General features: G+C 39.6%; 1 protein-coding gene and 1 pseudogene across 18 annotated transcripts in view; both read right to left on the reverse strand.

Annotated features, from left to right (window-relative positions):
* The window catches only part of ANKS1B (ankyrin repeat and sterile alpha motif domain containing 1B), a 1,131,483-nt gene that overhangs the window by 253,172 nt on the left and 851,134 nt on the right, over positions 1–27,177 (reverse strand). The gene's annotated exons all lie outside the window — the stretch shown is intronic.
* The window catches only part of LOC309608938 (AP-3 complex subunit sigma-2 pseudogene), a 510,311-nt pseudogene continuing 484,478 nt past the window's right edge, over positions 1,345–27,177 (reverse strand). The window contains exon 2 of the transcript XR_014249720.1: positions 1,345–13,857. The product of XR_014249720.1 is annotated as an AP-3 complex subunit sigma-2 pseudogene (transcript). The remainder of the gene's footprint in view (positions 13,858–27,177) is intronic.

The raw sequence follows: 27,177 nt of genomic DNA on the forward strand, positions 1-27,177 counted from the left end.
TGAGTTTCTTCAGCAAAATAGAACAATCATGGTTGATAGACCTTCCTGTAAGGTAGACTCAGATTTGCTGAAAGAGAATGTATAGCCTAAGCAAATCCTTGCTTGAAGCCTCTCTGTTTACCTACTTTGTATCTCAAATAGGGGGGAAATTAAAATGAAGTTATAATTAATTAATTTCACCACTGGCTCATACAGTTGACCCTTGAACAATGCGCCGGTTAGGGTTGCCAACCCTCACACCTCCTCATCCCCCAGTCGAAAATCCAAGTATAACTTGATGGGAGGGCTCTCTGCATCCTGGGTTCTGCATTGTCGGATTCAACCAAACATGAATCATGTAGTACTGTAGTGTGTAGTTAGTGAAAAACATCTGTGTGTCAGTGGACTGTGCAGTTCAGACCTGTGATGTTCAAGGGTCAAGGTAATATTGCTTCAGAGAATATAATAGGGTCAGAACATCCCCTCCCTTTGCTGGAATTGGGTCTGCCCCCAGAGCCTTGGCTGTAGAGTTGCAGGTACTTTCCCCATCCCTTGAAACTAATCACCAAGGGAGCAATACCAGCTCCACACTCAGGAATCATTTACTATTGAAGTGTCTCATTTTCAGCTAAATGGTTGTAAGAGATGTGTGCAATATCCAAATACTGTTTGGGCATTGAATTTGATGGGGGTATGAAGGGCCTTTGGAACACGCTGGCCAATTTCTGTTTTCCATTATGATAAAAACAATCAACTATGGTCTGGCCAAGAGAAGAACAGTCCATGATATTTTGTTACTGGTTTCCTAAGAAGGTCCAAGTTCTTTTAGTCAAATATTTTACACAAAGAGCAAATTACAGTTGAGACCTCTTTTGCCCATACAAAGTGTAGTAGTGAATACTCTATGGACTACCTTTGAAATTACTAGGTCTTGAATTAGGGATCAGATTGAATGAACTCAATATTCTTATACTCATGAAATACATTTACTGATGATTAATCTGAGAATATTTTTATCACGGCAACTTTGGCTGCGTTGTAAAATAAAGTGTTGACAAAACTTGCCTTAGTGTAATCATAGTGAAGTAGACATTATGTGTCATCTGACCACATTTGAGGTGTGCTGTTTTGTTATTAAGTGCTGTTTACAAACCATCTTAGCATCTTTGCACTGAGGTTGTATACTGTAATTTAATTTTCCATTGAGCTTTGGGATTGCTGTGATTTTTCTGTTCAATATAGGCTTCTTTAAAGATTTGATCATGTTTTAAAATATCTGTAAGCCATATTCAAAATTTATATATCGTATCTAAAATATAAGGATGCTTCTGGTTTTAATGTGTCTGATATAGTTAAAAAAATAGTAATCGAGTCACGGGTGACTCCAAATAAGTCAATTAAAAACTGTATAATAACTGGACTGGAGGAAGCAAGTCATTAATTTGCAGTGATACTTGGTGATCAAGTCATGAGAGCCACTGAGTATTTGGAAGAAACCAATGATATTCAAACTATCAAAGCAAGCACTTTGAAGAACTGCATGATGTGAAATAGCTGAAAAAAGGAATGCTTTAAACTGACATCGTTATCCTGCACTTAAATAAAAATACAATAAAGGAAAATAACAGATTTGATATTTGTCTACAACATCAAGGCACTTAAAACTATATATTTTCAAAACAGAGACTAAACATTTTCTCTTATTGAGCTCTCTCTTTAAGGACTTTATATGCACAAACTTTATAGGAATGGCCATTTCTTCCCTAAAATAAAAGTAATTTTTACAAATATTTTGAGAACTCCGGAAAAAACCTAAAATATTCAAATGAATACTCAGCTGTACTTGAAAGATTTTTGCCTAAAACTACTTTAAAGAGTTAAAATTTAGAAGGTCTAAAATAGAATTTGTAGAATCCCAGTATTCAAAAAGTGAGATTTGTCACCATGGATGGTAGTATTGTGAAAAAGCAGAAAAAGAATTGAGAAGGAGTTATCAAATTGAAAATATTTTGGTGATGCTGTAATCAAACATGCCTGATGTTTGCTGTGGATTAAAAGACTATTTTCTCTTTGAACATTTTTCCATCTTTGTGTGTGTGTGTGTGGTAAAATATACATAACATAAAGATGGAGTACAGTTCTGTGGTATTAAGTACATCCACACTGTTATGCAGCCATCACCATCATCCATCTCCATAACTTTATGTCATCTCCAACTGAAATTCTGTACCTGTTAAAAAGCAACTACCCATTTTCCCCTCCCCTGATACACTGGCAATCACCATTCTGCTTTCAATTTCTATAAATTTGACTACTCTATGTACCTCATATAAGTGGAATCCTACCATATTTGTCCTTTTGTGATTGGCTTATTTCTCTATCATTTTATTAAAACAAAATATTATCAATTATTAATTTTATTTAGTCAGAAACTTGAAACATTGACAAAATTTTTGATATTGAATAACATTACAAAATACTGCTCAAATATATGTGCTTTACTAAAATATGGGACACTTAAAATGAAAGTGCTTAAAATTTAAAACCTGATAAAACTGTAACATCAATATTAATAGCAGTTTTTTGTAATTTTCTCCCTGTAATCCATGATTAAAATGTACATTCATTAATGATTAAAAATTAATTTATATGAAATTTATTATTTTTCCATCTAAAGCACAACTAATTGTTCATTATTATTATTTGACACACAAATTAAAACACATACAGTCCTTGGTTTGTTAAAAGAATGAGTCAATGAAACAAAGGCATGTCATGTAGAAAGTTTGTTAGGGTGAATTAGCAGGTTTATTAGAACATGGTTTCATCTGAATTTTGGAGATTGGAAAAAAATATAGGGCAAAATATAAGAATGTAGGGGAGTGTAGAGAAAGGGAGAGTGGAAGGCAAAAAACTGGCACCAAATGCTAAGCGTCACACCTACAAAAACACAGGATTTAACATACTGTAATGATAGTGGAACATTCAGTGAATATGAGCAGGAGACGTTAGCTAACATCTACTGATATTAACCATGTTGCCAGTAACTTTGTATATGTTGTATTAATCCTGATGACAACTCTGTGGGGTATATAACATTGTCAAAACAGAAGTTCTGAGATGTTAAGAAATTTGCCCAGGTTGCAAAACTAGTGAGTGTCAGAGAATTCCAACTCATTTCTATATATATGGTTCCAAATCCCATGTTTTTCCCATGACATCAAATTGTAACATGTCTTTTACTTACTGACTCTGGAGAGGGTTTTTTTGCATGTAAAAATACAATATTGGGGGAAATGGGGAGATGTTGGTCAAAGGGTACAAAGTTGCAGTTACGTAGGATGAGTAAGTCTAGAGGTCTAATTTACAGCATGAGGACTATAGTTAATAATACTTTGTAGAATATTGGAATTTTGCTAAGAGAGTAGATTTTAGATGCTCTCATCACACACACAAAGATGCTAACTATTTGAGAAGATATGTTAATTAGCTTAATTGTAGTCATCATTTGGCTATGTATATGTGTATTAAATCATGTTGTATACCTTAAATATATAATTTTTGTTAAAAATTAAAAACATAATATCAATAAAATTTTATGTGCCAATCTTACTGGCACTAAAAATAGATAAAGCATTTGTTTTGAGAATAGAGTTCACATCTTTATTTTAAAAAAAGAAGAAATTCAAGCTCCAGAAGAATATGGAACTTGTGAGCAACTTTCACATTGCAGAGGATGGTTTTCTGGTGATGGTAAGAAATACTTCCCAGAAGCATAGATTATTTCTGGTTCAGCAAGAGTCTTCCTTCAAAAGAAAGACAAATTGGAGGTACTGTATAGGTACAGTCAAATCATAGGGGTCAAAATAAAGTATCCCTACTTTCACTTCCCAAAAGAACTTTGAAATAAGGAACATGAAATTACCCAATAAGGGTGATGTTTTATAATCAACCAAAATAAAGTATAAAAAGTTTCTTTAAAGAGACAAAATAGCTGTAGCCTGATTGCACATATCAAAATAAGTCATCTGTCAATCAAAAGTAACGTATGATAGTTCCTGTTTAGGCACATTCTGACCTGACATTATCAATCTTTAAAATTTTTCATAATCTGAAGAGTATGAAATCATACTCTTCAGATCATACCATTGTTTTAATTTACAGTTTTCTAATGACTAGTGATGTTGAGCACCTTTTCATATTTGTCATTTGTGTTTTCTCATCTGTGAATTGCCAGTTCACACGTTATGGAAGTACCCAATTTACAATATCCAATCTTGTTGAGGTCTTCTAATAGATGTAAAAGTTTGTGTGTAGATTCTCTTGCACTTTCTACACAGAAAACATGGCAGAGACAAAGATTCCTATGAAACTCATTTCCTTTTCTTCCTAGGCACACAGCTATACCACATTTCCCATTTTCTCTTGCAATTGTTTTGCCATGTGACTGAACTCTAGAAAACGTAATGTGGACAGAAATGGTGCTATACCTAGTCCCTAAAACTTCCCACATACGAATCTCCATCTCCTTTTGCCATTTGCCAGCTGACTGGAGGAGACTCTAAGGTCCTAAAGGGGGTCACATATAACAATATGAAAGGACCCTGGGCTCTTGAGTAATCATGTGAAAGGCTGTCCAGTGAGGAACTCCCACATTGGACTATGATTTGAGTGAGAAACTTGAGTCAAGCCACTAAGAATTTTCAGTTTATCTGCCATAACAGCTAATGTTACTATTAACTAACATACACTAATATATCATTTGTGAATAATGACTATTTTGTTTCTTCCTTTACAATACTCATACTGTTTATTTCTTTTAGCTTTCTTATTGTGCCACTTAGGTATTCTAGTTCAACGTTGAATAAAATTTTGATAGTGGCCATCTTTGTCTTACCACTGAATTTCAAGGCTGTGTTGAAGCATCTCCATTAAGTAAGTTCTTTATAGATACACTTAATTAGGCTAAGAAATTTTCCTTCAATTCCTAATTTGTTAGGTACTTCAGAATGATGTAGTGTAGTTTTTAGTGTATGCATTTTTTCTTTTTTTAAGTATAACTGATTCACTTTGCTGTAAACCTGAAACTAACACAACATTGCAAATCAACTCTACTCCAATAAAAATTTTAAAAAAAGAAAAAAGAAGACTGACTTGGGTCTAGCTTTGTGACCCTTGACACAACACTAAACACTCTGGGCTTCTGCTTCCTCACCAGTTCAACGGAGGCATGTGGAGGACCCTCCAGCTCTTACACTCTTTGATGCTGTGACTGGCTACCAAGCCGGTTTTTATCACAGTTTCTGAGAAGCTACCTAATATTTTTGAGCTTTCCTTATCCATAAGAAAGAAAATAAAATTGGGAGAAGCCATGTTGAGAAGTGAAAAAAATGAACTGTGGATTTAGGCAGACAGTCTCAATTCTTAGCCCTTGTGACCTAAGGCAGGTTACTTGACCTCTCTGAGTCTTACTTTCTTGACTTGCAAAATGGAGATAACAGTGTTTGTTGTAAAGACTGTGGAAGGATCTTGCTCATGCCACCTTACAGGAGGTGCAAAATAAATATCGTTTTCCTTCTTTGTTCCTGTATTACTTTCAGCAAATGTGAAAGAGAGGGATGTGAATATGCTGAAATGTCTGTAAAAAAAAAATTAAACTCTTTAAAAGAATATCAGAGGTTTTAACATCAGATAGATATATTAACCTACATTCCCCTCTTCCAACATAAGAGGGCCTACCTTCTGATCAACACTGCCCATCTCTGAGGTTATCGGAGATGTTCCAAAAGACTGAGGTTAAGAAGCTACCTTAACCTCCTTAAAGGGAGCAAAGGGCACCAACTACAGGAAGCACTGTTCAAAGCGGGAAAAGACGTGGTCCTGACCATGGTCCTGTCGGGCACCATCTCAGACGGGCCCTGTGACAGCATCAGGAGGCCTGAGGAAACAGTTTGGGCCACCGGCCGGCAGGCACAAGAAGTCCCCAGGCCGGGAGACTTCACCGTGATGGCGCAGCGAGCTCCCGAATCTCAAGGCAGCTCAACATCATACCTGAGACCCGGCCCCGAGGCAGCGCAGGAGTAAGAGGCACTACTTCGAGGAGCAGCTTCAGCTCTAAGTTAACCACAGGAAGAAAGGCTCTTATCACACGTAAACATTTACAGGTTTCCACAGCTAGCTCTAGGGGACTGCCACCTGAGGGGAACAGGGCGTGGCCAGAGCGAGCTCACGCAGGGACCCCTCGCACACTGGGGAGAAGATGCTGCACTGCCACCGGTCTCAGCCAGCAGGCTGCCCGTGTCCCCAGCCTTCCCCTGTGCCAGGTCCAGAACACACGACCCCAGCTCAGACGCTCATGCTCCAGAAGCTGGTGTAGACAGCACTGGGTTTCCTGTACAAAGAAGACTCATCATTCATAACACAGCAACCGACCCGTCTGCTCCTCGGGAGGAGAATGTATTTTAAACCTGGAAGAGTCATAATTCTGAGATGTTCCACATGTTGTCAGCTTTGCCTTCTACAGACACAGGGCCCTTCCCCTTTGAGGGGGACCCCTCTGGCTGTGGGGGGTGCCCTCCCTATTGGCAGAAATGTGGGGGGCAGGCAAACAACAGGCTTATGATTTGGATTGTGTCCTGCACATAAACACCTGGGAGAGCAGAGCCAGGGCTATGGCAGTGGGGAGTGTATGCCACAGGAGGTGGTGATGAGACAGCGTGGCTATACAAAAGGATCCTGGGTGTGCCAACTCTAGTAGCCAGTAGGCAACTCTGGATCTCATAAAATCCTGCCCTTATTTGCCACTCACGACATCCCCAAATCTAGAGGGTCAGCCCTTTTCTAGCTATGGCACCTCACCAGGAAAGTCAATGCTACAGGACCTCAGGGAGCCTCGTGGTGCTAAGGTTGAAGACTCGAGTCAGAGAACATCCTCGTGGTGGAGTTCTGGGAGCAGAGGGGCCTCTCACTACAGTCTGCAGTCCCTGGGAGTGGCTGCACATGGCAGGTGAAGGGGGCAAGTGGCTTGGGCACCTGACCCCCACTGAGGAAGCCAGGGCCCCTCACATCTGCAGTGGTCACATGTACGAGAGACAGGCAAGGTTGCACACGTGAGAAGCAAGCACAGGCTGGCAGTGGACACAGGACTCCTTCCCGCTCCAGGACAGCAGGGGCCAGGGCCCGAGGCTGGACTCCTCAGGGCGCAGAGCGGGTTTTGCTGCAGGACTGGCTTGGCTTTGCTGGTTCCAAGGACTCAGTTCAGCCATCTTCTACCCTCAGACAAACTGGGATAGGTTGGGAACCTTGATGTTGAGATCACCAATGTTGATATTCCGAGGCATCTCTGGCAGGTTGATGTTTTTCACGGCAGACGTGGCCCACGCGGGCACTGCTGAAAGGCCACACTCAGATTTCTCCAGCCAGTTCTGAGCTTCAATCTGAGCCACGATTTCATTCATGTTTGTTTCCAACGCCATCCCACCCATCACCACCTCCTGAAGAATGTAGTGCACCTTATCCATGTGGAAGATCAAATCCAATTCACAAACATTTTCGAAACACTTATCCAGAGTCTCCACAAAAACCTGCTACACATACCTGGATGAGATCCAAGATCCCAAGTTCACTCTCTGATGAATCCACACAAAATGCAAAGTAGAGGGTAGCATAATGCTGATAAATCAGTTTGTAGTCAGAGCCACCAATCAAACTTCCACCCTCCAAGAAGTTACATATGTTGTCATCCCGCTTGAGAACTAGATGGAAGGTCTCTCGAATAATCTGCTGTTGAATTTCTTCTGGGAAATGCTGGTAGAAGCAGACCAGCCGTGGCTTCACATGGTTATTGAAAACCAGAATCGCCTGAATCATCTTTGCCCGCCATGCTCCTTTCACCACTGGCTGTTTCCAGAGAGCATCTCCTTCCCTTGTGTATGTATTTTAACTTATATAACTGTTATTATACTGTAGTTTATTCTATTTTTCACTTTTTATATTAAGCATTCTATTTTTAAGATCTATATATTTTGCTGTCTGTTCATCTGGTTTACTGCATCAAATTGCTGCATCTTAATTCATAATATGCACCAGAATATTTCACTTAGCCATTCTTCAGTGTTGGAAGCTCCAATGTCTCACTTTACAAACAATTCTCAAATAAGCATTCTTTAACATGGTTTTTATATACCTATTTGGGATTTCTCTGGGATATATACCTAGGAATGAGACTGACTAGTCATTGAGTATACATATACTTGAGCCTCTTATATTTTACCTCTTTTGCTGCCTTTGGGGTAATTTCATTAAATCTATTTTCCATTTCATATATTTTCTCTTTATCTGCATCTAATATAGTATTTTAAAAACTTAAATGATTAGAAATCCTATTTGATTAAGGAAAATAGATCCAGAGAATGATTGAAGGAAAAAAGAAAATCAAATGGCAATACTAAGACCCTTTCAAAAAAGATAAGACAGAACTTCTTTCTTGTGTGCTTTGTAATTTTAGGTTCTGTGTTCATAATTAGTTTTGAGCTCATATGAAGGAAACCTATGTGTATCAGTTAGGAGTTGATCAGGGAAACAGATCATTATGAGTGAAATAGAGTAATGGATTCATTAGAGAAATTATACCTTGTGCAGGTTAAGAAGTCTTTGTAAGACTGTTGACTTTGCATGTGGTGTTGGACCTGAGGTCATCATAGGTTAGCTTGGCAGGGAATCAGGAAGGAGAACTGAACTTGAAGTGGGAGAGATCAAGGAGAAACTGGAACCCATAAGGTCATATTAGAACCCCAAAGGACAAAAAATTGAACCCATGAGAATAAAGTGGAATTTGACTTTATCTCCCATCACCTCCAACTTAAATGATGCTGGTGACCTACAGAAGCCTGCACCCTTCACCATGGAGTTGTAACCACACTTGGCCCAGGACTCAGGGAAGCCAAAGGAAAAAATCCAGTGGGAACTGGAGAATTGCAGACCCAGGTGGTCCTCAACACCAATAAGGTAACTTAAAGATTAGCAATAGCATGTGCAAATTGCCAATGCCTGCTGTCTTATACTGACTTTCAGAGTGCTAAAATGGCTGCTCCTTCATTTGTGCCTTTCAATTCTCAAGAAAATTTCCTTTGTAATTTGACTCACAAGGAAAGGAATTCTGAGAAACATAGTTTCAACTTAGCTAGATTGATGTAGTATAAAGCCATCATACTATACTACTTTAGTTGAAGGTATGTCCCTTCAGAGATGTTTTGTTTATTTCTCTTAGCACCTTGAGGCATCTCTGGCCTGGTACCAATTTTTATGTAAATGTTTTCAGCTTAGAGTTTCCAGACTAATAACTCAAAGTTAAAGTGAGGAGCTTGCCCATAGTTCTGGGTTCTCAAGGAAGAGTCTCCATTCCCTTACCCTGAACCCAAGCTGAGAAGACAAGCTACCTTCTTATCTCCCTATGCCAATGGGCAGATTATTTTTAAGTCCTTATTTACATTTATATTAAGAATGGAGCTCTTCTCGGGTTCAGACTGTATGGATGGTCTCAATTCTGACTCCATACCTCAAAGGGACAGAAAGCCTTGTCTCCTGACCTCCAGTGGTTGTTAAAACACAAGTCTCTAGACTTACCTAGAGGGACCTGCCCCTTACCCCCTGCAGAGTAGACAGATCTCAGCTCTACTACTCTGAGTTTCAGTTCTGTCTTAGTTTCTATTCTCTGCAGAATCTATTTATTTTCTGTCTAGCTTAGCAGTTCATTAAAAAAATACATATATATTTGTTTTATTTTATCTAGATTTTCATATGGTTTTAGTGGACGCTTTCAGGTTAACTATTCTGCCATGTTGCCTAAACAGGAAGCCCATTGTTTTTACAACCAAAAACTTAAATGCAGAAGACCTTTTCTACAAGTCAAGGGCGCTTTAAGCAAATTCAGATTTACAGGAAAAAATTTACAGATCTACAAAACAGATCAATTAGAAGGGAAATTTGCATAACAAAAGGATTCACCAGAAGACTACTTAAAATAGCTAGGATCTCACAGTGTATTTAGAGCATCTAGGAGAATGTGTATTGTAAAAAGCTATCTGGCCTGTAGTTAAAGAAATGTTGGGATGAATCCTTTTGTAAAGCAGAAAGTCCTTTTTGTAATGTGAATGATCACTCTAATTTACAAGTTTGTAAGGTTGTGCTTTTGTGTATTTGGATTTTTTTCATCTGGCTTTAATAATAGCGATTTAGAAAAAGTCATTTATATAAAGAGTTCAGGTTTAACTCTCCTGAGCATGTTTTTCCTATATTAACATCAAATAATCAAAACAATCAGCATATTTAAAAGATAGAATGATAAGTTCCTTCAAATGTTTAATACATGCATTTCTAAGTTCCCATGGGTCTTGTTATTAGAAATAAGTTGAAGACATATTTCCCACATAATGATTGACTTCTTTTGATACTGTTACTTAGACACACAGTAAAAAACATTTTTACCAGAACACAATTGCTAATTCACTAGATTCAACATTATGTACTGAATTAATGATCATAAGTACTTAACTGCTAATACGTTGCAGGTACATGGACTTCCTTCACTACCTATTGGAAGACCAGGACTATAAACACTGAATAGAATGGACCTATTTTTCATTTTCATCTAAATTGAGTATGATGACTGCAAAGCTCATCTCATTGTCTTCATGATCTGTTTCTAGAGTTTTATTTTGATACATAATTAAATATTTTAATAGGGTAACATGTAATATACAAATTCTAAGGAAAACAGGCAGCCAGTTTTATACTAATGCTTGTCTGGTTTTTAAAATATTAGCTCTGGTTCTCAAGCTTGGCTGTACTTTGTAATCACCAGGGAACTTTAAAAAATATTGATACCTGGCTCCTACTATGGAGGTTTTGATTTAATTGTTCTGGGATGCAGCCAGGCATTGGGATTCTAGTATGTAGCCAGTATTAAGAACCACCAATGTGGTCAAACCACAATTACTCAAACCCACTTAATCAGAGCACTCAATTAACTGGCAATGGGGAAGGGGAATGATGGACTGGGTTGCAGAACTGGAAAAAAAATCATTTAAAAAGTTTATATCAGGTATTTATTCTAAAATTTGTTTTTGAGCATGATCTGAAATGAGGTTCCATATATCCTAAACTCATGCACTTACAAAACTAGACAAAGATAATGACACAGAACAGTGACCTTGAGGTACTACTATTCCACTGATTATAAATTTTAAAAAATTTAATAAACCATTTTACCCTACTTATTATTAGGTGGTTGACTCATATCTATGGATATAACACTAATACATTGAACAGGTGTGATTTGTGGTTGTAATCACAAGGCAACTTTTCTCCCCAACTACTTAAATTTTTTCAGGGGGGTTGGTTTCTTCCTGCTGCTGGATAAAAATGTGAGCAGTCTTATTGACTTGTAGGTTAAGAAAAAAACTGATCACTTTAGATAGGAAAACACAATCTCTATTTAGTAGTTAAAAATATTCATCCCATGTAATAGTGAAAAACTCCAATCTTGATTTAAAGTTGAAGCTTCTCCCCTTTCTATCTAGGACCCTACTGAGGGGGAGCCTCTAGTCAGGGGAGGTCGGTGTGCTTGGGATCTTCTCTCTTTCCATCACCCTCAGCACTTAGCAAAAGCTTCCTTGCACTTTACATTTTAGCAATATTGAAAGCATAGTGTTCCCTCAGTGCCCCACACTGTTTCACACATCTGTACAGCTAGCTGTTCACTCCATCTGGACTGCTCTTCCTTCCCTCAGTCACCTTGGAGATGCCTTTTTGACCTTTAAAACCAGATGGACATTTCTCTAGCTTTAATTCCCTCCTTATTCAACTTTATTATTTGTACCCAAGTTGGTAGTAAGGAAGAAGTCAGAAATAATACAATGGATTTTATTAAAGAATTATTTGAGCTGATCAGTTGGAGGTCCTTAGAGATCATGTATCCAAACCCTTCTATCTCCAGATGAGCAAACTAGTGAGATCAAAGGACTTGCTGAACAGTTCTTGGCTGCTTAGGGGACTGACAGTACAGGGCTCTTTCTAGCATGTTGTTTTCTTTAACAAAATGAAATATTCTGCTAAATTAAAGAGGTTGTCAATTCCACGGATGAAAAATTCATGCCAAGGAATCATGCTGCACCCCTGCAGGAGGCCAGGTTAGTTGTGGCCTGGTCCAAAGAGCACAGACTTGGAGTCATACAGGCCTGTGTCTGCAGTTTTTGCAGTGGCCTTGGACAATTTATTTAACTTCTCTGAGCCACAGTTTCCTCACAGGCAAAGCAGAAAATTAATACTCATCTTGCCTTCCTGAAAGTGTACTGTTAGAAATAAATATGATTATATAGAAGATATATTTTACTGTATAATCTCCAAGGTACTTTTAAAATGTCAATTGTTATTGCTATAGCTACCCTAGAATAGGCATACATTAAAAGATTTGTGCACTTCACAGATATTTCGCTGAATAATCAAGGAATAAGATGTTAATCTTCTTTTCAGAAGCAATGAAGAAAAATCTAGACTCCACATTTATTAACTTTTTTGTTTTATAATTCGGAACTGTATCCAATGTCATTTCCTATACTTTTCTTTAAGTGGATTACTTAAATAATCAAAAATGATTAATATATGTAAAACAATTAGAAGAGTGATTTGCACAAAAAGAAGTTTGATAAACATTTGTTATTTTTGTAATTTATATCCTCTTACTTGTCTATTCCTAGCTCAATTGTGAAAGCTGAACATAACTCTCTGGACTCTGAATTTCATTCTCTATTGTTTGAAATGACAAAGATCATGGTGACTAAAAATTCAAGCATTGTTTTTCCTCACTGGAAGAACAAGGTGTTGCTTTAGGGAGTAAAAGTATTTGGGAAGCACTGTTTATGACAACTGCTACAGCGTCAAAGGACAGTGTATTTTAAAAATGTATGCATGAGGACCTTCAAGATGGTGGAGGAGTAAGACATGGAGATCACCTTCCTCCCCACAAATACATCAAAAATACATCTACATGTGGAACAACTCCTACAGAACACCTACTGAAGGCTGGCAGAAGACCTCAGACTTCCCCAAAGGCAAGAAACTCCCCACGTACCTGGCCGTGTGGCTGACAGGGTCTTGGTGCTCCGGCCAGGTGTCAGGCCTGAGCCTCTGAGGTGGGAGAGCCAAGTTCAGGACATTGGACCACCAGAGACCTCCCAGTCCCATGTAATATGAATCAACAAGAGCTCTCCCAGAGATCTCTGTCTCAACGCTAAGACCCAGCTCCACTCAATGACCAGCAAGCTCCAGTGCTGGACAGCCCATGCCAAACAACCAGCAAGACAAGAACACAACCCCACACGTTAGCAGAGAGCTGCCTAAAATCATATTAAGTTCATGGACACCCCAAAACACATCACCAGATGCAATCCTGGCCACCAGAAAGACAAGATCCAGCCCTATCCACCAGAACACAGGCACTAGTCCCCTCCAACAGGAAGCCTACACCACCAGGTTGGCCCACTGAACCAACCTTACCCACTGGAGACAGACACCAAAAACAACGGGAACTATGAACCTGCAGCCTGCGAAAAGGAAACCCCAAATGCAGTAAGTTAAGCAAAATGAGAAGACAGAGAAATACGCAGCAGATGAAGGAGCAAGGTAAAAACCCACCAGACCAAACAAATGAAGAGGAAGCTGGCAGTCTACCTGAAAAAGAATTCAGAGTAACGATAGTAAAGATGATCCAAAATCTTGGAAATCGAATGGAGAAAATACAAGAAACGTTTAACAAGGACCTAGAAGAACTAAAGAGCAAACAAACAATGATGAACAACACAATTAATGAAATTAAAAATTCTCTAGAGGGAATCAATAGCAGAATAACTGAGGCAGCAGAACAGATAAGTGACCTGGAAGATAAAATAGTGGAAATAACTACTGCAGAGCAGAATAAAGAAAAAAGAATGAAAAGAATTGAGGACAGTCTCAGAAACATCTGGGACGACCTTAAACGCACCAACATTTGAATTATAGGGGTCCCAGAGGAAGAGAAAAAGAAACGGACTGAGAAAATATTTGAAGAGATTATAGTTGAAAACTTCCCTAATATGGGAAAGGAAATAGTCAAAGTCCAGGAAGCACAGAGCGTCCCACCCATACAGGATAAATCCAAGGAGAAACACGCCAAGACACATATTAATCAAACTATCAAAAATTAGCTACAAAGAAAAAATATTAAAAACATCAAGGGAAAAGCAACAAATAACATACAAGGGAATCCCCATAAGGTTAACAGCTGATCTTTCAGCAGAAACTCTGCAAGCTGGAAGGGAGTGGCAGGACATATTTAAAGTGATGAAAGGGTAAAACCTACAACCAAGATTACTCTACCCAGCGAGGATCTCATTCAGATTCGATGGAGATATTAAAACCTTTACAGACAAGCAAAAGCTAAGAGAATTCAGCACCACCAAACCAGCTTTACAACAAACGCTAAAGGAACTTCTCTAGGCAGGAAACACAAGAGAAGGAAAAGACCTACAATAACAAACCCAAGACAATTAAGAAAATGGAAATAGGAACATACATATCGATAATTACCTTAAATGTAAATGGATCATATGCTCCCACCAAAAGACATAGACTGGCTGAATGCATACAAAAACAAGACCCGTATATATGCTGTCTACAAGAGACCCACTTCAGACCCATGGACACATACAGACTGAAAGTGAGGGGATGGAAAAACATATTCCATGCAAATGGAAATCAAAAGAAAGCTGGAGTAGCAATTCTCATACCAGACAAAATAGACTTTAAAATAAAGACTATTACAAGAGAAAAAGAAGGACACTACATAATGATCAAGGGATCTATCCAAGAAGAAGACGTAACAATTGTAAATATTTATGCACCCAACATAGGAGCACCTCAATACCTAAGGCAAATGCTAACAGCCGTAAAAGGGGAAATCGACAGTAACACAATATAGGCCAGTATCACTGATGAACATAGATGCAAAAATCCTCAGCAAAATACTAGCACACAGAATCCAGCAGCACATTAAAAGGATCATACACCATGATCAAGTGGGGTATCCCAGGAATGCAAGGCTTCTTCAATATATGCAAATCAATCAATGTGATACACCATAATAACAAATTGAAGGAGAAAAACCATATGATCATCTCAATAGATGCAGAAAAAGCTTTTGACAAAATTCAGCACCGATGTATGATAAAAAACCTCCAGAAAGTAGGCATAGAGGGAACTTACGTCAACATAATAAAGGCCATATATGACAAACCCACAGCCAACATCGTCCTCAATGGTGAAAAACTGAAACCATTTCCACTAACATCAGGAAAAAGACAAGGTTGCCCACTCTCACCACTATTATTCAACAGAGTTTTGGAAGTTTTAGCCACAGCAATCAGAGAAGAAAAAGAAATAAAAGGAATCCAAATCAGAAAAGAAGAAGTAAAGCTGTCACTGTTTGCAGATGACATGATACTCTACATAGAGAATCCTAAAGATGCTACCAGAAAACTGCTAGAGCTAATCAATGAATTTGGTAAAGTAGCAGGATACAAAATTAATGCACAGAAATCTCTTGCATTCTTATATACTAATGATGAAAAATCTGAAAGAGAAATTAAGGAAACACTCCCATTTACCATTGCAAGAAAATGAACAAAATACCTAGGAATAAACCTAGCAAAGGAGACAAAAGATCTGTATGCAGAAAACTATAAGACACTGATGAAAGAAATTAAAGATGATACAAACAGATGGAGAGATATACCATGTTCCTGGATTGGAAGAATCAATGTTGTGAAAATGACTATACTACCTAAAGCAATATACAGATTCAATGCAATCCCTATCAAACTACCACTGGCATTTTCCACAGAACTAGAACAAAACATTTCACAATTTGTCTGGAAACACAAAAGACCCTGAATAGCCAAAGCAATCTTGAGAAGGAAAAACAGAGTTGGAGGAATCAGGCTCCCTGACTTCAGACTATACTACAAAGCTACAGTAATCAAGACAGTATGGTACTGGCACAAAAACAGAAATATAGATCAATGGAACAGGATAGAAAGCCCAGAGATAAGCCCATGCACATATGGACACCTTATATTTGATAAAGGAGGCAAGGATATACAATGGAGAAAAGAGAGCCTCTTCAATAAGTGGTGCTGGGAAAACTGGACAGCTACATGTAAGAGAATGATATTAGAACACTCCCTAACACCATACACAAAAATAAACTCAAAATGGATTAAAGACCTAAATTTAAGGCCAGACACTATAAAACTCTTAGAGGAAAACATAGGCAGAACACTCTATGACATACATCACAGCAAGATCCTTTTTGACCCACCTCCTGGAGAAATGGAAATAAAAACAAAAATAAACAAATGGGACCTAATGAAACTTAAAAGCTTTTGCACATCAAAGGAAACCATAAACAAGACCAAAAGACAACCCTTAGAATGGGAGAAAATATTTGCCAACGAAGCAACTGACGAAGGATTAATCTCCAAAATACACAAGCAGCTCATGCAGCTCAATATCAGAAAAACAAACAACCGAATCCAAAAATGGGTAGAAGACCTAAATAGACATTTCTCCAAAGAAGATATACAGATTGCCAACAAATATATGAAAGGATGCTCAACGTCTCTAATCATTAGAGAAATGCAAATCAAAACTACAATGAGATATCATCTCACACCGGTCAGAACGGCCATCATCAAAAAATCTACAAACAATAAATGCTGGAGAGGGTGTTGAGAAAAGGGAATCCTCTTGCACTGTTGGTGAGAATGTAAATTTATACAGCCACTACGGAGACAGTATGGAGGTTCTTTAAAAAACTAAAAATAGTACTACCATACGACCCAGCAATCCCACTAGTGGGCATATACCCTGAAAAAATCCAGAATTCAAAGAGTCATGTACCACAATGTTCATCACAGCACTATTTACAATGGCCAGGACATAGAAGCAACCTAAGTGTCCATCGACAGATGAATGGATAAAGAAGATGTGGCACATATATACAATGGAACGTTACTCAGCCATAAACAGAAACGAAATTGAGTTATTTGTAGTGAGGTGGATGGACCTAGAGACAGTCATACAGAGTGAAGTAAGTCAAAAAGAGAAAAACAAATACCGTATGCTAACACATATATATGGAATCTAAAAAAAAAAAAAAGGTCTGAAGAACCTAGGGGCAGGACAGGAATAAAGACGTAGATGTAGAGTATGGACTTGAGGATTTTGGGAGGGGCAAGGGTAAGCTGGGACGAAGTGGCAGAGTGGCATTGACATATATACACTACCAAATGTGAAACAGATAGCTAGTGGGAAGTAGCCGCATAGCACAGGGAGATCAGCTCGGTGCTTTGTGACCCCCTAGAGTGGTGAGATAGGGAGGGCGGGAGAGAGACGCAAGAAGGAGGGGATATGGGGATATATGTATACGTATAGCTGATTCACTTTGTTATACAGCAGCAACTAACACAACAATGTAAAGCAATTATACTCCAATAAAGATGTTAAAAAAAAAAAAAAAGACCTGGGGAATTCCCTGGCACTCCAGTGGTTAGGACTCTGCGATTCTACTGCCGGGAGCCTGGGTTTGATCCACCCCCTGGTTGGGGAGCTACGATTCTGCAATCAGCAAGGCCAATTTAAATAAATAAATAAACAAACAAAGTTAACACGTGTCCCTTGCCTTTAAAAAAAACTGGAATGGAACTTCTGATTATGAAAAATTGAACATCTGAAATGAGAAATTCGAAAGAATGAAAGTCAAAAACTCCATTGACAGACGAATGGACAAAGAAGTTGTGGTACATATATACAACGGAATATTACTCAGCCATAAAAAGGAATGAAATTGGGTCATTTGTAGAGATGTGGATGGATCTAGAGACTATCATACAGAGTGAAGTAAGTCAGAAAGAGAAAAACAAATATCGTATATTAACACATATATGTGGAATCTAGAAAAATGGTACAGATGAACCGGTTTGCAAGGCAGAAATAGAGTCACAGATGTAGAGAACAAACGTATGGACACCAAGGGAGGAAAGTGCCGGAGGGGTAGTGGTGATGGGATGAATTGGGAGATTGGGATTGACATTTATACACTAATATGTATAAAATAGATAACTAATAAGAACCTGCTGTATAAAAAATAAAAAAATAAAATTAAAGAAATGTACGTATGTATGATTCCCATTTAGCTTCTGTTATAAAACTCCTGAGACATCCTCTGGGTCTTATACTGTTTATGGATCTAGATGTCAGGGAGATGATGAGTCCAAAGGTTTGAGAGAAAAGTTTGTCACTAAATTGGAAATTATAAGCCTTCTCCTACTGAATTATTTCCTTGTTGAATTTCAGAATATCGTCACCTATGAAGGTTATTTTACTGCAATAAAAAGAATCTTTGGATGAGGAAGACAATAGCCATATCTGTACAAAAGGAAAAGAGAATTTAAATAATGTACAAAAATTTACTTATATTCTCCAAATTGCTCATTATGCAAGGCAGCTCAGAAATAGGTAAAAGGCTCCCTTTTCATGGTCAGGACAGCTACTCTTGTATGTTATACACTTGTTTCAATGTGAACTTCAATTGTTTTTTAAAGAAAGAACAATTAGAAGAGATTCAGGGGTGGGACTTTTATATAACTCTTTTAACGAACACTAAATGATATTCTATCTTCAAAAGGTACTGTGAGTGCCTGTGATTGCAGCCAAGTTCACTGAAACAAAAATTTTCATACAGCAGACAGAAAACAATGTAAAGAAATAGAGAAAACCCAAACTGGGAGTCACAGTTATTGCCCATGCTTAATAAACTGTCTACTTGCAAATATGCATAATTATTTTTTAATAAAAAAGAAATTAAGTATTTTGCTGGCTTAACCAATGGTAGGTAATTATATTTAAGATGACATGAAAGTAGGCTGCTGTGTACTGATTCACGCTGCTTCTCTTCTGGGGTGGGATTTTCCAAATTGGAAGAGTAAAGTCCCATTTCCCCAGCAAGGTACAGATTGTACAAGACAGAGATCCGTCTCTGACAGAGAAAATAGCCAGTAAAACTACCTTTTCATTTGCTCCCATTTTGAGCCATAGCTGTATATTAAATAAGGTACTCAACTTTGTTTCCATTGGAGAAGGGCATTACTGCCCACTTGATCCCCAAGGAAAAGAGGGGGGTGGTGATCATGCAGAGGAAGTTGCCAGGACCACCGGTGTTGGGTGGCAGCTTCATGAGGTTGCCTAGGTAGGAAGGCAAATTGCGTGTGCTTTGGAATCCACTTCCCTTTCTCCCCAGGCACTCCACCAACAAAATCTACAGTGAAGGACATGTCAGGGTAAGTGGTGGGGAAGGCAATTATCATCTACAGTGGTAGATTAAGAAAACATGGAGCAGAGGAAGGCTTTTCAACAGAAACCCAGCAATGCATAAGAAGGATATTCTTCCAATCTTTGGCAAGAAACCCAGAAGTGTGAGGTGCATTTATGTCTAACAGAAGTTCTGGGAGAAGGCAGTTTTAAACACCATGTAGCTAAGTTGAAAAAAGAATTAACTATAGGGACCCTGGGGTCTCTATGGAAAGACATTTGTATTCGGAGAGACCTGGGCTTGAGCTCTGGCTCATGTTGAGTTTAGACCATATTTTAAATGTGTGAATATGCATGGGTTCCTTGGTGTCCCCTGCAGTTTCCCTTCCTCTGTAGTAAAATGGGAATGGTAATACCCATCTCACTGGACTGTTATGATTAAACAACCATCTGAGATATGTGAAAGGTTTATCAACTATAAAGCATTATGAAAATGCTTCCGGAAAGTAACAGGAATTTATCCTAGACACTGGCATCAACAGTTAGGGAACTGTAAGTTGATCCCAGCCCTTACATTTTCTTCCCTCAGGCTCAAAAGGAAGGGCTTTTCCCCTGGGTCTCACAATTCCTGACTCACTCTGTTTTGGGAGGACGAGTGACTGGCTGTCAGCCTGGGCACACTCCAAAGTCCACCATGTCACTTCCATGGCTGCGGTCACCAGTCAGGCGACCTCCTGCTCACCCCCTCTTGGTGACAGTGGGGGCAGCTGGTGCTTCTGCATATCCTGCCTCTGACGTTCCATTTCTGGGTCCTTGTAGTTGTGCATGGGATCAACAGCCCACTGCCCTCCCTTTCTCCCCCATCTACCCCGGTGCCTTTTCCCAGATCTTTTCCCTCTCCCAGCCTCTGAGAAAGGAGTTAAATTCTGATCTCAGCGTCCAATCCAGCTGCAGCTACCTCCCAACCAAGCAGAACCCTCTTTCCCTCTTCTTGTACTGGATACCTCCTCAAGGATGATGTTTCCGACCCCTGCCCCCTGCCTTAGTCTTGTTTTAAGGTCCACGATATACGTGTTCCTATGTACACCCTGAACACAGCACCTATTGCACTGTATTGTGCTTTCTGTACTGTACTTTCTCATCTCCCCTCCAGAATGTGAGCTCTTCAAAGGTAAGAACTTTGAAATGAGTCTTACTCGCCAGCGTCTCTCCAGAACCTCGCACAGTGCTTGTCACACAGTAGGTAGATGGTAAATGACTACTGAAGTGAACCAATCAATCCCTCTCCCCTCCACCAGCTCCCACTGACTAAGAGTTAGACAGAGGCAAAGAAGGGCCATTTTGAGGCCACAATGTACTGAAAATAAACATCTCTCTCCAACTTTCTAGCTTGCCTCTTTCTGTATCCCTTTACCCTAGATTACCCGTATATCTGCAAGAAGGGCCAAGAACAAAAATCAGTAGAACAGAGACGAACAATAACAGCCACAAAGTAGAGTGTTCCTTGTTTTTCACTTCTCTTCTGTTTTGACTTTCAAAAGGAATTTCAAGATTTTACTCTTTATCTGGTGCTCTTAATCTAAAATGCCTAACAGTCCCTACATAGATAGAAGATTTGGATAATTATAAGTTTGATGGGGTTATAGAGAAAGTTTGAAAATCATTCTATATCTTCTAGAAATATTCCAAGTCAAATTGGTTAAAGAAATGGACATTTTCCTCTTCAGTTCTACATCATATACCCAGGAATTCAGGATTTGAGGATTTTTCATTCAATTGCATATAACTGATAAATAATATGAGGCTTTTCCAGAAGACCCGCTGTTTTCTGAGAATGGTTTCTATAGCTCTGTGGCAGACATTACCACTTGATGAAAAATCTGTTCCAATTTCCTCTTCTTTGCCTGCTTTGTCTTACAAATGTTGGAAAGAACTAAGACACTTTTTCAGTCTCCTTGAAGTTGGGCAGTGACACAGACACAGTCTGGCCATTGAGGTGTAAACCTGAGTCTGATAGAAGGTTTCTGGACAAGTTTTTGATTTCCTGGTGAAAGAAACACACATCTCTATCCTTGCTCCCTTTCCCATTTCTCCATCTGTGCACGCTGGGATGATGCCTGGACCTGCTGTAGCCACCTTGCAATTTTGAGGTGAAAAAAAATAGAAGCATGAGGGCAAAGCACCATCGTACTAAGGAAAGCAAAGCAAAAAGACAGAAAGGCCTTGGTCCTAGTTGACATCATTAGCAAGTACCTACTTCCAGGCCTTGTGTTGTCCAGCCCATACATGTCAGTATTGTTTAAACCACTACTAGTCAGTGTCATTCCTGACTGATTCAAGCCACAGGTAGGAACATTGCCCTGAGAATGAAACTGAGCTTGGTTACCTATGGTATCATTCAAAAGCTGAAACACGGTTAATCCTTACCAAATTTAATCCTAAATATTCTCTTTATGCCCGCAGTCAGGCCTGCCCTTCTCCTGCATCTGGCTCCCATTCCTTTAAAGCCCACATTTCTACTTAAACCTAACGATGCGGTGGGGGGAAGAGGCCATACACCATCTGTCACAGGGATCATGATTTACAGCTGACCGAGGACAGCCTCCAAGTAGCATATGTTCTACTGCAACGTGTGGTTCCTTTAACAAATTCTGGGTCATAACATTTAAAATTGATATCGTAGCTACTATTTCAAAAATATTGTATTCATTTCCTAAAGCTGCCGTGCAAATTACCACAAACTGAAAGATTTAAAACAGAAACTTATTATCTCACATCTCTGGAGACCAGAAGTCCGAAATCAAGGTGTCAGCAGGGCCATCCTCCCTTAGAAGGCTCTCGGAGAGAATCCTTTCTTCTCTCTTCCAGATTTCGGTGGCTCCAGGTGTTCCTTGTCTTGTGGCAGCATCACTCCAATCTCCTTCTCATCTTCACATGACCTTCTCCTCTGTATTTGTTCTTTTGTCTGTGTCTCTGCTTCTTCTTATAAGGACACATTTGATTTAGGGCCCACCCAGATAATCCAGGGTGATCTTGTCTTGAGTCCTTTAATTACATCCACAAAGACTCTCTTTCCAAATAAGGTCACATTCACAGGAACCAGGTGAACACATCTTTTGAAGGCCACCATTCATCCTATTACAGTGATCTTCCTTCCTGTGCTAGAACTATTATTCTATTCTTTTTCTTTGTTGGATCTCATTAACTTTGAATTTTTTTTAACCCATGTGAAGAAATGTTTATGATTTAAGTCTTATATTGGATCAGAATTTAAGGTTGTTTGTTGAAATATGTGTTAGATTTCATATTTTAAAGAATTATTTTTCTTATTATGTTCTAGTCTTTATTTCTCATGGTAAAGTAAAAAATAGATGACTTAAGACAGGTAAGTACATCATGGCAGTGAAATATTTACCACATTTAATATCACCTAGGCAAAACATTTCTTGCGATTTATTAACCTTAATCTTTAACACAGACTGAGTTATTATTATTTTTAGGGCATGAATTACTTTCTATCTAGACCAATGGTTTTTAACCCTGCTCATACATTATAATCACACAGGGACCTTTAAAAAATATACGTGTAGGCCCCACTACAACCAGTTGAATACATATATCTGGGGATGGGCCTGGGTATCCATAGTTTTTTAAAGCCCCCAAAGTGATTCTTATGCGTAGAGAAGATTAAAAGCTGACCTGGATTCTTATTAATCGTTGTCTTCTTCAATACCATTCATTTATTCAACCAAGTAATGATTATGCACTTTCTAATGTGTAAATCTTTGTGGGAAATATAGGGATATATAGGACTTGTTTCTTATCTGCAGGTTTATAGTTAGGTCGTCTTGGTGTATAATATTCTAAGCGTAATGTGCCATTTACACCCCAGAGTGGTGGAGCCCAATGTCTGTAGGGAACTTCTCGCCTGGTTAGTCTGCAAAACTCAAATCAATTAAAAAAGTAACTTGTATCACTATTGCTTAACTTTCCTGAGCACACACACCGCTGCTAGTAAGAATCAGAGCAAAAAAAGATTCCTATGCTTGACATCATCAGAGAGAACCTCTACAAAGTCAGCAGCTTCTAATGTATCTTAGATCCCCCTTCCACAAAGTAGACATCAATATATGCTTTAAAAAAATCAGTACTAGTAGTGATTTCTATTAGTTACAAAAGCTTCAGCAATAAAGTTGTGTATGCCCTAGGGAAGTGCTAAGGACTGGAAATTCCCCCAGCTTCCAGCTGCTTGGGAAGAACCTTGGGGTGTTGACTCAATGTGGGCAGGTATGAAAGGTAATGACAGTGGGGATGGGTGGGGGCAGGGTCTGGCAGCCCATGAGCCGCTGCTTCGTCAGTGCACACCCTAATCACTGCTGCTGTTGCTGTGTCTGTCTGACATTCACAGACACATCAGTACAGGCCACCCAGAGCTCTGCAGTCACACAAAGAAGCAACAGGAAGAGAGAAGAAGAGGTTGGTAGGGAAGACCCTGCACATGAGAGGCTCAGGGTAGAGACCAGAGTAGATCTGGAGTCTACAGCTGTGAGTCAGCTTTCAGAAAAAGAGAATTGGACAACGTAATCTAAGGAGTCATAGAGTCACTTACATCTGAGGTCATGTTGATGCAAGACAGATAAGAAGAAGGAGGGGAGCTGGAGGAGAATAAGATAGTAAGTCAAATACTTAAAAACTACTGATGAGATAGGAGTCAAATTGATCACTTGTACATTGATCAAATATTTATTGAGCATCTTCTATATGTTCCACATGTTGGGGATGCAGGAGTGAACATACACTCTAGTGAGGGAAATGGGCCATTAGCAAGTAGACAGGTAAATGAGGATATTTCAGGGTTATAAAAACAAACAAACATACATACATTCTGGGTAATGTGATGGAAACTGATGGAGGATGGGGAGATACTACTTTAGTTTGGGTGGTCGAAGGCCACCCTAGGAGATGATGAGTGAGCTGAGATGATGTGGAAGAAGAAGAAAGATGTACACTAAGTACAGGAACAGCTACTGTATTGGCCCTGAGGTGGGAACACATTTGGAGTTTGCAAAGAATCAGATGATATCCAGTCTGGAATCAGAGCAAGGACATGTCAGAAAGAGGTGGAAAAGGCAAGTGGGTTTGATGAAGAGCAAGTAGCTGGGCTTCTGGAAAGATCAGGTTGCAGGTCTTTCTGCTCTGGCTGGAAAGGGACCGAGGTCCCCCTGGGTAAGCTGCTCAGAGCTGCCCTGGCGCAGATAGCCTGTCAGTTCTGACAGCAGCCATCCTATCCTCCCAGCTATAATGATGCTAGCTTTGCAGTTGCCTTGTTTTTAGTATTCCAATCACTCAGGCCCTGCACCTCCATTCCCTGGGGGTTGTTTTGATAGTTTCACTATGTGCACAATGATTTTCAAGCAGGAGAGACATGACGGACTGCAGCAGCGTAAGTCAGTGATGTCAACCCCTGCCAACTACTATGACTGAAAAAGGCAGATTTCTGAAGGGACTTTATTTATACTGCCACATCCTGACAGATCTGAGATCTCTCTTGGCATATGAACATGGTATCATCTTATATCTACGGAAATGAAAACAGAATGGGAGGTTTTTTTTCCCTAAGCAAAAGGGAAATATTAACTCAAGACCTAAATTCTTTTATTCATTTGTGCACCCTTCCCACAATGCCGTACGGTGTTACACTGATTTCAAGACACACACTTTTCCCTCATTTTACCATCTCTGAACTGGTAATGCATCTTACAATCAACGGTGCCTCACAATTGCTGTGACATGACTGTCATCGCCTGTGCACACACACTTGGTCATGGCCGTTCATGTTGTCAGTAAAGTCCACGGGCATTGTTGATCCTACACGTGGTGAGTATCATTAGCATTTTAACTGTGTTTAAAAAGATTACACTACAGGGGCTTCCCTGGTGGCGCAGTGGTTGAGAATCTGCCTGCCAGTGCAGGGGACACGGGTTCGAGCCCTGGTCTGGGAAGATCCCACATGCCGCCGAGCAACTAGGCCCGTGAGCCACAACTACTGAGCCTGTGCGTCTGGAGCCTGTGCTCCGCAACAAGAGAGGCTGCGACAGTGAGAGGCCCGTGCACCGTGATGAAGAGTGGCCCCCGCTCGCCGCAACTGGAGAAAGCCCTCGCACAGAAACGAAGACCCAACACAGCCAAAAATAAATCAAAAAAAAAAAAAAAAAAAAGGAAGGTTTAAAAAAAAAGAAAAAAAAAAGAGCACACCGTTATCACTAAATCCAAAGTACTTCAAAAAAAAAAAAAGATTACACTACATCTTGGTATTAATATGAACAGTTACTTGGTACTTAGGTAAAAATAAAAAAAGAAAGAGGGTAATTTGATATTTGTGAAGCAAATACCTTCATTGGAGAAGAGATTGCAATTACATATTTTCTTTAAAAGCAGCAACCATGTGAGGTACGGGACTGAAGAAAGGAAGATGTCCATAAACACACGACATCATATTATGCCTTGTTACTGTGCTACGTGGAAAAAATTACATATTACATGCCAAAGAACTCAGCAAAACCAGGAGAAACTGACAAAGCCCTCTAAATGAAAGAGATTGCAAAGCCGTGCAAGGCTGTTGTAATGGGTTTATATCTTGGACAGAATCACCATAAGGCACTGTGTCATAATTTAATTTGCAGTATTTTTTCTTTCTTAAGTATGCATAAAATAATGGTGCATCGTATAATAGATGGCATTTTAGATTCCATGAAATACAGTGGAGCAGAGCAGATGTTTCTGTCTCGAGACGACTAGGGCTGTGTAACTACCAGAACCCATTACCCCATTACCTTCAGAATGTCTTGCAGGCCACGTACACACTGCCACAGGTCTGGCCACTTGAAAACTTATAACACACCATGTGCCTCACACCTGTGGCAGACTGAACAAAAGGTTCTTAGGGCAACCTGATCCCCTTGGTTACTGAGCTGGATTTAGTCAAAAGCATCTAAGTACTTAGATAAATATGAAGCACAGAGAGATGATCGTGAAGTAAATGGTCTTAATGAAAAATAAGATGCTAAGGCAATTACTTAAAATTCTATTTAAGAAGGTCACTATGTCTTAATGTCTGATTTTGAAAAGTCAGGACTTGTGGCCCTGAGGTTTTCTCCTTTAAGGTGTTCTCAGATCAGTGCGAGCAGGCAGACAGGGAAGAGAGTCAGGTGGAAAGCCATGAAAGAATTCACAGCCCTGCCGCGGGCAGGTTGTCAATCATTGTGTGTAAAGCCTGTACCGACTTTTTTTAGAGTTCATAGTCATTCTCCTATTTCTACTCAAGAATACCGTCTTAAAGATGTAGTCGAAGGCTTCCCTGGTGGCGCAGTGGTTAAGAATCTGCCTGCCAATGCAGGGGACACGGGTTCAAGCCCTGGTCCAGGAAGATCCCACATGCCTCAGAGCAACTAAGCCCGTGTGTCGCAAGTACTGAGCCTGTGGTCTAGAGTCTGCGAGCCACAACTACTGAGCCGCATGCCGCAACTACTGAAGCCCGTGTGCCTAAAGCCCATGCTCCACAACAAGAGAAGCCACTGCAATGAGAAGCCCGCGCACCGCAACGAAGAGTAGCCCCCACTCGCTGCAACTAGAGAAAGCCTGCGCACAGCAACGAAGACCCAACACAGCCAAAAATAATAAGTAAAAATAAATAAATAAATAAATTTATTTAAAAAAAAAGAAACCGCACTCCTGTTCATCTTGAGCCACATGTGTTCCCCAGCGGCTGCCACGAGGAAGAAACGAAGCTGCCTCAGG

The sequence above is a fragment of the Balaenoptera borealis genome (genome assembly GCF_965194805.1).
Source record: "Balaenoptera borealis genome assembly, chromosome: 13".
Lineage (NCBI taxonomy): Eukaryota > Metazoa > Chordata > Mammalia > Artiodactyla > Balaenopteridae > Balaenoptera > Balaenoptera borealis.